This window comes from Mytilus edulis, chromosome 5 (genome assembly GCF_963676685.1).
Source record: "Mytilus edulis chromosome 5, xbMytEdul2.2, whole genome shotgun sequence".
NCBI lineage: Eukaryota > Metazoa > Mollusca > Bivalvia > Mytilida > Mytilidae > Mytilus > Mytilus edulis.
In genome coordinates, this window is record NC_092348.1 from 18,583,437 (window position 1) to 18,591,409 (window position 7,973).

A 7,973-nucleotide genomic window follows, 5' to 3' on the forward strand; every position below is an offset into this window, starting at 1 on the left:
AAGACGATTTGGATTGATTGGTAATGAGAACACTTTCCCAAAGACCAATGTTACGTAGAAGTTAACAACTTAAGTTCGTTTTGCCTTAAACAATGATAAAAAACCATCAGGCGATTTAATGTCTGATATTTTCTAATCAAATGACTTTTTTTGTACACTTTGCAGACATGGTTTATTGCATAGAACAACATTTCATTTAGAAAGAATTTTTTAACCAATCTGTGTCTTTGTTGTTACGTGCAAAATTGACAAAAACAAATATTTTTCTATTGCCAACATGTCACGTTAGGTCGTCAATACTATAGTTAAATTAGTTAACCGTCGCCGTAGTAAAACAGGCCAACTGTTTCGATATTTGAAAAAATGTTACTCTACTTTTCAACGATGCTTAATTCAAATTCACAATCATCTGTTAGGGGCTTTTAATGATAATTGATGCGTTTGCATGATAACGGGTACCCACAATAAAAAAAAATTGAAAATAATTGCTATTCCTAAGTTGACATAACCTTTGTTAATTGATAATTTTCATGTCTATTATTGAATATTTTGTTTTATAATATAAGAGTATAGGGCTTTTCTGTAGTTGTACTGGGGTTGCAAAGGGTAATAATGTCAAACCATGATAATTGATTGGCTTTAATATTCATGTCAGCTAACATAATTGTCTGTTTTATGGTTACTGTTTTCACTAATTAGAAAAGAAAAATGATGAGTTCTCAACCCTGACTATCAGTTTCAATATAGAATTTATGTAGGCTATGTTACTTGCTTTGGCTTTATCAAGTTACTCTAATTGAAAAGAATATTTTTACACGTTATCTGGTATAATGTGCGTTTCAATTCAAGACCAATCCAACACAATGAAACCAACTAAGTACTTTATAATAGTGCATAAGGTCTTATATTTCACAAAAATAACATGTGTTTATATACATGCATATATAAACCAGATTATAACAAATTCCACAGACAGAAATGCAAAACAACTCATATAATTCCTAAAAGAGGGTTGAAAGTTGCCAAAGTGATATTCAAACTCATTAGTAGAAATAACGTGACAATGTCATGGCAATAAACGACGAAAAGACAAGCAAGTTCATAAAACACAACATAAAAAACTCAAGACTGAGCAACAGTAACCCTTTACCACACCAGGGGTGATCTCATGTGCCCCGGGAAGGGAGTAAGCAGTTTCTGATCCACTAGCGGTACACGCATTCACAAACCTTTGAGTACTAAACTAAAAAGGTACAGTTCTGGCCACTGTTCCTGAGTTGGATTTTGTTAAATTTTGCAACAAGTTTTTACAAAGTGATATATGCCTGAATACGTTTTTTGAGTCGAAACAAGATTTATGGTATGAATCAGTCTTTGAACAATTCGAACCAACAAAACTAACAGCTCAATTTACCGAACAAATATAATACAAACGAAAACAACTTTCTTACAGGCTCATGACTTGTGATAGTCTCATAAAACATATGGCGTGGTTGGAACAGTGATAACATATCATTGTTCAAGCTCGTGTTTTGACGTAAAGTCATTAATGGTAATCATGAACAAGGTTTAACAGACAGATATGGAGTGCGTATAATCAGAATTGTATGAGCCCCGAAAAAAAAAGAAACAATGCAGACGTGGTAAGTACGTCATAGATGTTTTTAATTGTTATAATTAAGTCCGAACTGTTTCGTTAAAGATGGGAAATTTTTATTGAAAAAAAAATTAGAAGGAACTGGTTAGCAAATATTCGTTATTTGAAAATACATGTCCTGCTGTAATGGGTTTATATATATATATGTACAGGTCTAAATCATAGTACTTCTGCTATTTAGAAAGGAATATTGATATTTGTATTTCTTAAAATTACATACTCATTTAAGTACGTGGCAAAATGAAATATGCCATGGATATACAAAGAGGTAAGTCAAATTCGTGGAAATTGAAAGTTGTTCCTAGAAATGTTCATCGTTCCAATCTGTTGCTATTATGAGTCACGCCATATTTGACATTTAAAACTTTTGTATAAATCGATACAAGCTGTATGTTTTATGCCAGGTTCGTTGAAAGTGTTTAGTTCCAAGAAACATTAACAGCTGACAATGTGGTTTGGTTTTATATTGGGAGTGCTTATAGTAAAACAATATGCAGATGGGTGTCAACTAACATCCACGTCAGATTCTGGTATTTATATTTATAATTTAACTTGATGTGTTTGACTCTGTAAAATTCTTGTATTACATGTTACGCATAATTATTATGTATCATACAAATGTTATCTATTATGAGTGTATATGCTAAAAGTATCTATGTAATAATTCTCTTATCAGTTTTAAATCGATTTTATTCAAGGTGTTTGTTTTTATGGAAAAACAGCTGAACGTGTACTTAGTATCTTGTCAACTGGTAAATACAGATCTTTGCTGCCCTCATGTAAAAAAAACAGATAAATAAAATCTCTAAAAAGTTACTTTCAGTTAAAAACTGATTTTTTAGTTATTCTATACCTTTTGCATTTAAAAAAATCTTATTAAAGAGAGACAAAAGATACCAGAGGGACATGTAAACTCATAGATCGAGAATTAACTGACAACGTCATTACTCAAAAAGAAAATGACGAACAGACAAATAACAGTACACAAGACAAAACATGGACAATAACAGACTAAGCTACACTAACCTCACCAAAGCAGATGTGATCTCAGGTGCTCCAGAGGGGTAAGCAGATCCTGCTCCGCATGTGGTACTGTCATACAATTTAAAAATGATATGAACATAAAACGTTTGTTTGGTTTGGTTAGATCAATTGGTTTTGAGCTCAATAATATGGACGTCCTATTTCTAATTCTATACTAGTATGTAATAATAATATAATCTGTTAACTGTATACTGACTTTCCATTTGCTCTAATATTTCTCATATGATTCTACACAAACAGAGCCTAAAGTTCGGGACTGCTCGGATTTAGACCGAAAGCACTACAAAAGTGGAGTCTACAAAATTTACCCAGTAGGTGGCGCTGGAATTAAGGCGTACTGTGATATGGAAACGGACGGAGGAGGGTGGACGATAAGAGTATTTAAAAACTAAACGAGGAAGTGGTAGCTAATGACTAATTTATAAAAAGAATCTCATTTCATATTTTGTTATAATATAACAATCCACCGTAGAGTGCATGACAGGTCTAACTTTTCAATTATCGAAAATATCTATTGATACTGATTCACATGACTATGATTTTTATGGTGGTAAATAACGTATTGTTATATGAATATATATAAACTTATCTAAAATACAGGTGTTTGTCCTATTCAGTATGTACATGTCTATAGTATGACGGATTTTAAGTTTTAGGTTTTCCAGCGACGACAGGACGGAAATGTAGATTTCTACAGAGGATGGGAAGAATACGAAAACGGATTTGATAATCTAAAATCAGAGTTCTGGTTGGGTAAGGTTTTAAACCAAATAAATTTAATGCGTCTTCTATAAAATGAATATTCGAAAGTTACAAATCACATAACAATCCGTTATCCTTGTTGTGCATGTTGTATAACAATGAAGATGTGGTATGATTGCCAATGAGACAACTATCCACAAAAGACCACAGTGACACAGACATTAAAAACTATAGGTCACCGTACGGCCTTCAACAATAAACAAAGCCCAAACCGCATAGTCAGCTATAATAGGCCCCGATCAGACAATGTAAAACAATTCAAACGAGAAAACTAACGGCCTTATTTATGTAACAAAATGAACGAAAAAGAAATATGTAACACATAAACAAACGACAACCACTGAATTACAGGCTCCCGAATTGGGACATGCACATACATAAATCATGTGGCGGCGTTTATATCCAGTTTTTATGGTATGCACTTAAACCACTGTCCGTTTTAATTTTCGACTCCATTCGATAGGTTTCTCAATGACAAATTATGCCACATTTACTCATTAAATCATGATAAATTTGCAAAATGGTTGTTAATTGCAGTGTGAAAGAGGGTTAAATATAAAAAAAAACCAACATATTCATCTAAATATTTACTTTCCTTTACTTCGACTGTTAAAGGTAATGACAAGCTATATAAACTAACATCTCGAGGACAATATGAAGTCAGAGTCAACCTGGAGGATTTTAATGGCGATAAAGCCTATGCAAAATATTCTAACTTCTACATCGGCGACAAGTCAACTAACTACAAACTAACAGCGAATGGTTATTGCGGAACCGCAGGTAATATTTATATTTTATATGGATTTTGAATACAGTTAGCTCTTGTACCACTTTTTGAAATGACCTCTGAGTTCATTATTTTTGTGATTTTTCTTATTGGGCATATTAGTGAGTAGGTTTATTAAAACGACATTTTAAATACTGTTTAAAATTAATCCGTTCTTTTTTTTATTGGCAATGCAAAAAAAACTCGCCATTTGAATCATCACTGCATTCAACAATCGTGTATAAAACGTATCTTAATCTAAAATATATACAAAAACATGGCCTTAACACATTAAACTGTGCATTAATATTTAAAAAAGAAAATGGACATTTTTTAAAATACGAATAGTTTCCATGGTTTGATTGTTTGTTTGATATAATATATGATATAAAAATATGGAAGATAACATTGTCGATTTGTGATTTGCAGAAAGTGAAACTGAAATAAATTTGAAATTTGGTGAAATATGATTGTTACAAACTGTCTTCAAAATCTTTATGACATGAATGTTATTATTTTCGTTTTCAGTACATTTATTGTTAGTACTTTATATGTCTCAATAATAGAAAACAATATGGTTACAGTTTATAAGCCTTACTGCTTGAGATCGTTTATTCACATACAATAATGACATTATTTGGTGAATCAGAAGTGTTGTAGCTAATATTATATAATATATTGATATTATATTTGCTGTTTTTATAGTGATTAAGATGATAACACAATGTTGACTGCTGTTCCCCTATTCGTGACATTTTTACTCTGTTTGTTTTGTTCACGCATCGGTAACAATATAATAGAATTTGATGCGACTGTCAAACAAGTGAGAGGTTTTGCTAGCTATAAACCCAGGTTCAATGCACCATTTTCTACATAAGAAAATACCTGTACCAAGTCAGGAATATGGCTGTTGTTATCCATTCGTTGGTTGTGTTTGAACTTTTGATTTTGCCATTTGATTGGGAACTTTCCCTTTTAAATTTTCCTTGGAGTTCAGTATTTTTTTGATTTTACTTTTTACTGAATTTACAGTTCATATCTGGTTATATTTATATACATCGTTATCGATTCTACACTTACATTTTTTTACACACAATAGGCAATTCTTTGAAGGAACATACTAATTATGCGTTCTCAACAAAAGACAAGGATAACGACATCAATAGCCGTATAAATTGTGCAAAACCTAACAAAGGGGCTTGGTGGTATAGCAACTGTCACGTATCGAATCTAAACGGACTGTATCTAGGAAATACAAAGGATAACAGAGGAATGCGTTGGCGCACTTGGAAAGGCTCACAGTCAATGAAGACCACATCGATGATGACGCGTAGAAAACAAATCTAACAGATTGTGTTATTATTAAAAACATGCAGATAAACCACTGTATGGAAGATATATCTTGTTTTTGTTACTATTTATGAAAAAAATTAGATGTGATATGATTGCTAATGAGACAGCTATTATCCTCTGGAATACAAATGCACGTTAAACGTGTACATGTATAATGATGTTAATTTATCAATTATTATTTATATTGTATATCCTTTTCAGCCATTTGATAAAGGTGTTTTAAGCTGATAATGCCTTAATATATCTTATATCTTTGACTTGTCAACTTTATAGTCATGCCCATACCTGATGTACAATATTCCATAAATACGTGATGTTATTATCGAAAGTGTATACTTGGTTTTAGCAATGTCTATATATATCTGTATACGTTCAGTAACAAAAATTAAATTGTCATATAAGCTGGAAGTTTGACTAGCCATAAATTAGATTTACCCCTCCATTGTTCTTTAAAGAAAGACAAAACATGGCCCTGTACCAAATGTCCTGTACCAAGTCAGGAATATGGCAGTTGTTATCAAATAGATACAAGAAGATGTGGTATGGGTGTCAATGAGACAACTCGCCATCAAAGTCACAATTTGTAAAATGTAAACCTTTATAGGTCAAATACGGCCTACAACACGAAGCAATGGCTCAGTTTCGACTAACAAGCTATAAAAGGCACAAAAAAGACTAGCGTAAAACAATTCAAACAGGAAAACTATTTTGTTTCGCAGTTCAACGTGACTGTTGTTCCAATGTTTCCTTATTGTAGTTGACGTAGTTCCATCGGTTTTAGTTTGTAACACGTATTTGTTTTCTCGCAATCCATTTATGACTTTTGAACAGCGTTTTACTACTGTTGCCTTTTTATTTATTGTGACGGACAATGAGACACATGATGTGACCTGTTGTTGTATACGTCATTTTATTTATATCTTTTCTGTTAAGTTGTGTTATCTGGAATACGATACCATATCCGTTAATCATTACATTATCATTCATTTGTTTACTGTGTTTGAGCTTTTGATCTTGCCGTTTGAATGGAAAATTTCCGTTTCGAATTGTCCTCGGTGGTGGTTTTTTTTTAAAACCTCAACCAAGTTTTTGCATTTATGTCGGCGAAAAACTATGGTTAAACATCGCTGTTGAAATTATTGATGTCGGTAGAAACACCATCGTAAGCATTGCCAATCTAACTTTGACACTCATATTTGATGCTGATATATAGAAAATACATCTTGAACGTAAAAACAGCTCTATATAGATTAAGGAGATAACTGTATCTTTTTTTTTTGTAAAAACGTAGATTTCAGTGTCACAAATTGAGTTTCCCAGCGAAGTGAAGCGGAGTTTATTAAATTGATATGGGCGACAGTAAAACCAAGTTTAACGGTAGCCAAACTTCAAATACGATACAGTTAACTCTGTGCTAATGCCATATATTAAAAAAGAATTCAATGTAAGTATTGAAAATTTAAATATGTAAAAAAAATGCAAAAAATCTTCAAAACTAGATGTCACATCTTCTTTTTGTCCAGGTCAATAATAAACGCTTGACGCGTTGATACGTGCAGTACGCTTCTGATTAAATGGAATATAGACAGAAAGAAGTTTGGTGCATAAGATGAATTTTTTTCGTTATATTTAAAAAATCACATTTGAAAAAAAAATCGGAATTCAAAATGGTGGCTTTCCTAAGTTACGTACTGGTAGAACGCGTAATCTTACCCTTCAAAATATTTGTCAATAAAGAATCGTTCCACACTTTAAAAATCAGTGTTAATGTATTAGCAAAACAACTATATGTAGTGTTTCCCCTATCACACAAAGAGGGCATAGTACCTTAATTATTAATGGGCATCTAGAGCGCGCAAAAATCTATTAAAAGGGCACCAGAGTGTATGGAAAATGAACAAAGGGCATCTATAGTATGCTATAGAAAACAAAAAGTATCAGGTATTATACCAGTTCAATAATCACTCTATGGAACATTAGTTGCATTTTAACCATATTAAGAAATTATTGTACATGTTCTTGATGTTGGTTGGAAGTTATTAAGTCTCAATGAAATAGTAACCAAACAATATTTTTTTTTATGTGGACACTAAAGTGCTCCTAAGTAAGGAGTTTTAAGACTATAACAGGTGGTATATTGATGCAATAATATATATATATATATACATATATATATATAGTGCAAACATTGCAGGAGGTATACACAGTTACTTTTTGTCCTCCGTAATTGTTGAAAATACAGGCATTTGTTTAGTGCTCCTATATAAGGAGGTACAAGAAGTTTAACAGGAAGTGTCTAGATTATGTTAATAAAACGCTTAAATTTCAAACTGACCATACTCAGGGTCATGAAACAAAACACTTTTAATTTTTTTTTTGTAGAAGTTCATG

At 32.1% G+C, this 7,973-nt stretch overlaps 1 long non-coding RNA gene across 1 annotated transcript; it reads left to right on the top strand.

Moving 5' to 3' along the window:
• The first annotated feature begins 3,328 nt into the window (after window positions 1–3,328).
• LOC139522310 (uncharacterized) lies at window positions 3,329–5,642 on the top strand. The gene is made up of 3 exons (XR_011664380.1): window positions 3,329–3,454; window positions 4,079–4,243; window positions 5,329–5,642. It is a non-coding gene; the product is annotated as an uncharacterized lncRNA (long non-coding RNA).
• The last annotated feature ends 2,331 nt before the right edge of the window (window positions 5,643–7,973 follow it).